Source organism: Branchiostoma lanceolatum, chromosome 3, assembly GCF_035083965.1.
Source record: "Branchiostoma lanceolatum isolate klBraLanc5 chromosome 3, klBraLanc5.hap2, whole genome shotgun sequence".
NCBI classification, from domain to species: domain Eukaryota; kingdom Metazoa; phylum Chordata; class Leptocardii; order Amphioxiformes; family Branchiostomatidae; genus Branchiostoma; species Branchiostoma lanceolatum.
The window spans coordinates 1108009-1116943 of NC_089724.1; the positions used below are offsets into that span (position 1 = coordinate 1108009).

At 52.8% G+C, this 8935-nt stretch overlaps 1 non-coding gene across 1 annotated transcript; it reads left to right on the top strand.

The window, feature by feature from the left end:
- Nucleotides 1-8395: 8395 nt before the first annotated feature.
- LOC136431879 (5.8S ribosomal RNA) lies at nt 8396-8549 on the top strand. Its single transcript, XR_010755407.1, has one exon. It is a non-coding gene; the product is annotated as a 5.8S ribosomal RNA (ribosomal RNA).
- The last annotated feature ends 386 nt before the right edge of the window (nt 8550-8935 follow it).

An 8935-nucleotide genomic window follows, 5' to 3' on the forward strand; every position in this document is an offset into this window, starting at 1 on the left:
GAGATCACGCCACCCTATGTTAGTGTTGTAATTGGTACGGTCCGATGACCTATGATGTAACGAGGTCACCTCGTGTTTTCCCCTTTGTCCGCCATGTTGCCTCGGTGAGGCTGGATGTCTGAATAAAGCCCCGCGACGGTTATGCACCTTACTGCCTGTCTAGAGTCGTCAGTCGTGCTATTATGACGCAGCGTAACGTCTGCACCCAACCACACCTGTACCTGCTCAGCGTAACGTCTGTACCGAACCACACCTGTACCTGCCCAGCGTAACAACTGTACCGAACCACACCTGTACCTGCCCAGCGTAACGTCTGTACCGAACCACACCTGTACCTGCCCAGCGTAACAACTGTACCGAACCACACCTGTACCTGCCCAGCGTAACGTCTGTACCGAACCACACCTGTACCTGCCCAGCGTAACGTCTGTACCGAACCACACCTGTACCTGCCCAGCGTAACGTCTGTACCGAACCACACCTGTACCTGCCCAGCGTAACGTCTGTACCGAGCCACACCTGTACCTGCCCAGCGTAACGTCTGTACCGAACCACACCTGTACCTGCTCAGCGTAACGTCTGTACCGAACCACACCTGTACCTGCCCAGCGTAACGTCTGTACCGAACCACACCTGTACCTGCCCAGCGTAACGTCTGCACCCAACCACACCTGTACCTGCTCAGCGTAACGTCTGCACCCAACCACACCTGTACCTGCTCAGCGTAACGTCTGTACCGAACCACACCTGTACCTGCCCAGCGTAACAACTGTACCGAACCACACCTGTACCTGCCCAGCGTAACGTCTGTACCGAACCACACCTGTACCTGCCCAGCGTAACAACTGTACCGAACCACACCTGTACCTGCCCAGCGTAACGTCTGTACCGAACCACACCTGTACCTGCCCAGCGTAACGTCTGTACCGAACCACACCTGTACCTGCCCAGCGTAACAACTGTACCGAACCACACCTGTACCTGCCCAGCGTAACGTCTGCACCCAACAACACCTGTACCTGCCCAGCGTAACAACTGTACCGAACCACACCTGTACCTGCCCAGCGTAACGTCTGTACCGAACCACACCTGTACCTGCCCAGCGAAACGTCTGTACCGAACCACACCTGTACCTGCCCAGCGAAACGTCTGTACCGAACCACACCTGTACCTGCCCAGCGAAACGTCTGCACCCAACCACACCTGTACCTGCCCAGCGTAACGTCTGCACCCAACCACACCTGTACCTGCCCAGCGAAACGTCTGTACCGAGCCACACCTGTACCTGCTCAGCGTAACGTCTGTACCGAACCACACCTGTACCTGCCCAGCGTAACGTCTGTACCGAACCACACCTGTACCTGCCCAGCGAAACGTCTGCACCCAACCACACCTGTACCTGCCCAGCGTAACGTCTGCACCCAACCACACCTGTACCTGCCCAGCGAAACGTCTGTACCGAGCCACACCTGTACCTGCTCAGCGTAACGTCTGTACCGAACCACACCTGTACCTGCCCAGCGAAACGTCTGCACCCAACCACACCTGTACCTGCCCAGCGTAACGTCTGCACCCAACCACACCTGTACCTGCCCAGCGAAACGTCTGTACCGAGCCACACCTGTACCTGCCCAGCGTAACGTCTGTACCGAACCACACCTGTACCTGCCCAGCGTAACGTCTGCACCCAACCACACCTGTACCTGCCCAGCGTAACGTCTACACCCAGCCACACCTGTACCTGCCCAGCATAACGTCTGCACCCAGCCACACCTGTACCTGCCCAGCGTAACGTCTGTCCCGAGCCACACCTGTACCTGCCCAGCATAACGTCTGCACCCAACCACACCTGTACCTGCCCAGCGTAACGTCTACACCCAGCCACACCTATACCTGCCCAGCATAACGTCTGCACCCAGCCACACCTGTACCTGCTCAGCGTAACATCTGTACCGAACCACACCTGTACCTGCCCAGCGAAACGTCTGTCCCGAACCACACCTGTACCTGCCCAGCGTAACGTCTGCACCCAACCACACCTGTACCTGCCCAGCGTAACGTCTACACCCAGCCACACCTGTACCTGCCCAGCATAACGTCTGCACCCAGCCACACCTGTACCTGCCCAGCATAACGTCTGCACCCAGCCACACCTGTACCTGCCCAGCGTAACGTCTGTACCGAGCCACACCTGTACCTGCCCAGCGTAACGTCTGTCCCGAGCCACACCTGTACCTGCCCAGCGTAACGTCTGTCCCGAGCCACACCTGTACCTGCCCAGCGTAACGTCTATCCCGAACCACACCTGTACCTGCCCAGCGTAACGTCTATCCCGAACCACACCTGTACCTGCCCAGCGTAACGTCTGTCCCGAACCACACCTGTACCTGCTCAGCGTAACGTCTGTACCGAGCCACACCTGTACCTGCCCAGCGTAACGTCTGCACCCAACCACACCTGTACCTGCCCAGCGTAACGTCTGCACCCAGCCACACCTGTACCTGCCCAGCGTAACGTCTGCACCCAGCCACACCTGTACCTGCCCAGCGTAACGTCTGTCCCGAACCACACCTGTACCTGCCCAGCGTAACGTCTGTACCGAACCACACCTTTACCTGCCCAGCGTAACGTCTGCCCCCAACCACACCTGTACCTGCCCAGCGTAACGTCTATCCCGAACCACACCTGTACCTGCTCAGCGTAACGTCTGTCCCGAACCACACCTGTACCTGCCCAGCGTAACGTCTGTACCGAACCACACCTGTACCTGCCCAGCGTAACGTCTGTACCCAACCACACCTGTACCTGCCTGGCGTAACGTCTATCCCGAACCACACCTGTACCTGCCCAGCGTAACGTCTGTACCGAACCACACCTGTACCTGCCCAGCGTAACGTCTGTACCGAACCACACCTGTACCTGCCCAGCGTAACGTCTGTACCGAACCACACCTGTACCTGCCCAGCGTATCGCCGTCTCCACGAAGCTGAGACGCTGCCAGCAGTGCGGACGGTACATCAACACAGCCCGATCAGAAGGAAACACCAGCCCTGTAGAAAAGACAGGTTAGTTTAATTTTTAATTTGGCATCATTTGTAATTTCAATGGAAAAATGAACATGATACCGAGCAGACTGGTTTGAATATCTGCGTTCACTATGATGTTGGTGGTACCTAGCAAAGATTTAACGTTTAACTGGTAGGAGGGGAAACGGCAAACCCCGGCCGTGGGTACACGAGGTCGCCCGGTCCTGGCGGCCGTGGCTTGCAGGTGTCTGACCAAAGTGTAGGTGGCTATATTGAGAGAGTGGTCGTTTTCTGACTAGGTCGGGCTCTACCGCCCTTTCAAAGTCCGTCACAGGGGGCGGCAGTGGGCTAGCGAGTGCGGGAGTGGTCGGTTGGGGCCGGAATAGTGCAGGCGAGACCCCGGCATCGACAAAAGACGGGGTCGCCCGGTGACTTTCCCCGCCGGCCAGCTCCATCGAAATGGGCACCGGGCGCCGGGCGGGTTTTGGCGGTAGGAGTGACCGCCCTTCCCCGCCCGACTCTGACAGCCCTGGAGGGAGCCCCGGGCCGCCATGCCACCGAGCAGGATGCGTCTGGTGTCGCGTGGTCCTCGGGGCAGCGAGAGTGGAGGGGGGCGGCACAACGGGGTCGGCCGGGCGGAATCGGATCGGCCGGCGGGGGCGGTCGCCTGTTGCCACCGAAGACCACCCCTTGGCAGACGTGCAATGTTTTTTTCAGAGAAGCGCCCTGTAGGCGTCTGACCATGTCGTGGGCTGCTCAGCCTACCTTAAGAGAGCCGTCGCCGTTGGGTCCCCGCTCGCTCACTCGCTCGCTCGAGAAAGAGGACATAAGGAGGAGGAGGACCCGGTTGATAGCCTTCGCGGAGGACTTACCCTGGCGCTGGTTCCGAACACCCTCGCCACGGCTGTTCTCGGACGCATGAGCGGAGGAACGGCCTCCTTCCAAGCCGGTTGTCGACCTCAAGCTCGGGGATTGGTCGTCTAGCTGGCGGGGTAGCAAAACGACTGGCGAGAGAGTGTGCGATTGCTCGCCGTCGATTCCCGAGCTAGTCAAAAAAACAACCACTCACGTGCGAGCACGCCGTGCGGACTCGGTGTTTCGAGACCCGGCCGTCCGTCTATCTGGCGGACGAGTCGGTCGTGAGAGTGTGGGACCATTCTTGACGGGACGGTCTTCTCACGGCGGCAACCGTAAGGCGCACTTTAGACCTACAATGTTATAAGGTCGTACGATCATCGTCGTAGGCGACGGTTTTCTTTAGACACACGGTCAGGAAATATCATGGGACCTCCGCGGCGCAGAATTCCATTGATGTGCGCGTGTGACTCAAAGTGAACTCTTGCGCTCAAATTCAAAATGGCGGGGTAACCGCTTGTTTTCGTCAAAAGATGAAGCTTTTACTGACTTTGCAACAACTGTTGCCCTGCAGATGAGACGTTGAGAACGGTGCTCAACAAAGAAAGAGATTGAGGCTGGTACAGAGACGGACGGGATTTAACCCGAGTTCGTGGCCGCCGCCGGGGATGTCCCGGGGATCGAGGAATAGGGGCATACTAGAGAAGTAGCCACTGGTAGCAGGGCGTCGCGCCGGAATAACCGGTTTCGGATGAGAAAAATATGTTTCCATTGCTAACTGCATGCATATTTACAAAGAAAACGATAGAAACTTTCCTTCCCGGACAGGAAACAGCACGCTGTAGGCTTATTAGCATATCACCCACTTCCGTCGCCGGCGACGATTCTTCTTTAGACGACGATGATCGCACGACTCTAAAATGTCGTAGATGTAAAGAGGCCCTAAGTCCTGTGCCTGCCATGGTGGCAACGGGTGACGGGGAATCAGGGTTCGGTTCCGGAGAGGGAGCCTGAGAAACGGCTACCACATCCAAGGAAGGCAGCAGGCGCGCAAATTACCCACTCCCGACTCGGGGAGGTAGTGAGGAAAAATAACAATACGGGACTCTTTCGAGGCCCCTTAATTGGAATGGGTACACTTTAAATCCTTTAACGAGGATCTATTGGAGGGCAAGTCTGGTGCCAGCAGCCGCGGTAATTCCAGCTCCAATAGCGTATATTAAAGTTGTTGCGGTTAAAAAGCTCGTATTTGGATCTTTGGGACCGCGCTTGCGGTCCGCCGCGAGGCGTGTCACTGCTCGTCCCGGCCCTCCCCGCCGGATTCTCCTTGGTGCTCTTAACTGAGTGCCTCGGGGTGCCGGAGCGTTTACTTAGAAAAAATTAGAGTGTTCAAAGCAGGCCTGGCGCCTGAACAGTGGTGCATGGAATAATGGAATAGGACCTCGGTTCTATTTCGTTGGGTTTCGGAACGTGAGGTAATGATCAAGAGGGACGTACGGGAGCATTCGTATTGCGGCGGGAGAGGTGAAATTCTTGGATCACCGCAAGACGAACCACTGCGAAAGTATTTGCCAGCAATGTTTTCATTGATCGAGAACGAAAGTTGTGGGCGCGAAGGCGATCAGATACCGCCCTAGTCACAACCATAAACGATGCCAACCAGCGATCCGCCGGCGTTACTTCGATGACCCGATGGGCAGCTCCCGGGAAACCTGAGTTTTCGGGTTCCGGGGGAAGTATGGTTGCAGAGCTGGAACTTAAAGGAATTGACGGCCTGCGGCTTAACTGGAGGAGCGCCGAGAAGCCGAAACTTGACCATTTAGAGGAAGTAAAAGTCGTAACAAGGTTTCCGTAGGTGAACCTGCGGAAGGATCATTACCGAAACGAAGCAGGCGAACACGCCCGTCGACTTTGCAGTCGTGGCAAGGAGCGGGCTCTAGTGCCCGTGGCCTCCCGCTCCGAGCCTCTCTTCCCTGCCGTCTCGACAAGATAGTTCTCTTGCGCTGCGCTCACGTCAATCGCTCGTGTACGAGCGCGGGCGGAGAGTCAGGAGTGTTCATGCTGACCCGCTCGGCGGCGAGAACCGGCAGCCCCCTTCGAACGTTGGTCGGGCGCCTAAGTGCGCGCCCGTCGTTCCTTACCCTGTTCAAGTAGCGAGCCGCCCCAAGGTCCACCCGGCGGAGGGGCGTCGCGTCGTGGGTTTGTGCGGAATGGGGTCAAGTTTAGTCTCACGGCAGGCCGTAAGCGCGACGGCTCCTCCCCGGCACCCCGGCGCGGCGTTGCGGTCTCTGACTCGATGCAATCAGTTTTGCGGTGACCTGTCCTTAAGCCTCGGCTCCTTAAGCAGGGCCTCCTATGGCAGAGGGGAGGACTGCTCTCGGTGCCGCCGGCCAGCCACCGGCGGTCTCTACCGGCTGGTCCACTCCCCGATGTCTTCAAGAGAAGGGCGGGCCCTGTTTTTTGCCAGACCGGCCTGCCGGAGAGATATTAACCCTCAAACCACCGTATGGGGTCAAAACTGACCCCAGACGTATATCAAGATGTGCCATTTTGACATTTCGAGTCGAAAACAAAATTCCTTCTATGAGTTTGTTTGTATCTATGTCTTATAACTTCTCACAAGTTTTTACCGAGATTGGCTCATTGTTGATTAAGTTATCCTAGAAAGTGCACGCCTTGTCCAGTGGGGTCAAAACTGACCCCAGCAAAATCTGCACTCATATTCCCTATTGTTTGATACTTGTCATCTAGTAACATGTATGATAAGGGTTATTATGATCATAGTTACAAAATATAATTTCATGGAAACGTGAAAAAAACATTTTTCTAAAATGAACGTATAGATTGACGACGTTGCGACGTATTATGACGTCATTTATGTGATTTTATTGACGAAAACCAACAAATTGGGTATTTCCATATAATTCAAAGGTACACGATAAAACTCAAATAGAATTTATGTATGATAAATCATAATATATCCAAAAACGTTGCTTGTAGATGGCAACAAGAACGACGTCAAAATGACGTCATAAAAAATTATATTCATATCAAGTTATACTAGCGATATCCGCCATCTTGGTTCCGCCATCTTGAATTATTTTAAACGGATTTTTTCATCATATAACCTAATAACACAATAAAAATGGACCAAAACTTTTATATTAAGATTGTTTCTGTTTGAATAAACATGGTAATGATGAAATTTGAGGTAGAAATAGCCGGTTAAAGCTAATCTAGTTATATCATCCGCGATCTTAGATTTTGACCGATGACGTAATCAAATATGCATATATTATGATATTAAATCATAAAAGTGATAGTGAATTAAATTGGTTGGTATCGATGTTAGAAAACGAGTGCAGTTTAAAAAGACAGCCCTTGAATTACATTGTAAAAGCCAAAATTAGCGACTTTTTCCAAATATAAAGAAACCGGTTGCCATAGCAACATGAAAACATTGATTAGATATTTCATGAAATTAAGATTGTTGCCAACGAAATTTTAGCAAAGGTGACCAAGTTTGGTTGTTCTAGTGTAAGACATTCAGATGCTATATGACATTAAGTGTTGGCGCAGGCCTCAAAAGAGCCCGCTTGTCTGAATAGCGTTAGTTGCAAAAGACGATGTTCACTATTTTTGCATAAATTATGATAATGAGCAGAAATCATTCACACCTAATCATGTCAAACTGTCCCTTATAGATTAATCAAACTATACATATATACAAACCACAAAAATAGTCACCAATAAAGCTATATTTGTAGAAAACATTGTGGGGTCAGTTTTGACCCCATACGGTAAGATTAGTCGTAAAAAAGCTACGGTGGTTTGAGGGTTAAAGAGAGCGCAGCGGGTCCCGCTTCACGGAGCGACCCCCATCCCTTCCGCTCCTTTGCCAACGTTCAACCCGGGGGCGCACCCTTCTTGTCACTGAAGCCATTGAAATACATGTGTGTGGTGGCTGTTTATGATAATTAATAGAAGTTTATTACAAGTTCATGCCCGTGGGCTAATTGCAAATACATGGTAAAGACATAGGGAAAAACATACATGCGTCAGTAAACTGTGTCTGACTTTGTTGTAACAATAGGCTACTGGTACTAAATACAATTGTTGGCTATATCTGAACAAGCTGGGTTTGACTTCTTATGAACCAAGATTGTGTGGTAGTTATACTTAGAGGCTGCAAATAGCGTCACGGCGATCGATCAAAAGCCTCCGAAGTAAGTGTGTGTGGTGACCGTTCATGAACTAAGTCCATGTGGTGTGCACTTTTATCGCGTCGCACTGCCTGCTTTGTCGAGCGTGGCAGCCGAGGCTCGCGATTGGGGGTTAGTCGAAGCTGGTGGCTTTTTACGGCGATCGAGGAGAGCTTCGTCCCCTTAATGACAGTTTTCTGCAGCTCCCGGTGGAGACGATCTCCCCGGCAGAGCTTGTGAATCCCACTCTTCTTAAACGACGATGCCGAGAGGCAGAGACAAGCTTTCGATGCGAAATCAAACAAAAACGACAACTCTTAGCGGTGGATCACTCGGCTCGTGTGAAGATGAAGAACGCAGCCAGCTGCGAGAAGTAATGTGAATTTCAGGACACATCGATCATCGACTCTTCGAACGCACTCTGCGGCCCCGGGTCCGTCCCGGGGAGCACGTCGCCAGAACGTAATGCGTATACGGCAATTAGCCTGCTATTCAAACCTATTATACCTGCCAAATCTCTTTTGTTCTCTTTGGTCAACGTTGCATAGAAGTAACAGCCGTTGCATAAGATATGTCTTTGGACACAACTAAATGAACCTATATGCGAGATATTAACCTTAAATACGCGAACACGACCTTAAACGCAAGTTCTTGCTTACGTTCCGGCGACGCGCTGTCCCGGGGCTACGTCTGGCTGAGGGTCGGTTTTACTATCAATCGAGTCGCGCCGCTCGCTCTCGAGCAAGAGATCACGAGCACGGTCGCGACGATGATCTTCTCTACAAAATTATATGCATTGTATGTTTGAATGTCCTTGCCTTTAAGCTATGCAGATGACTTCTACATTTCTTT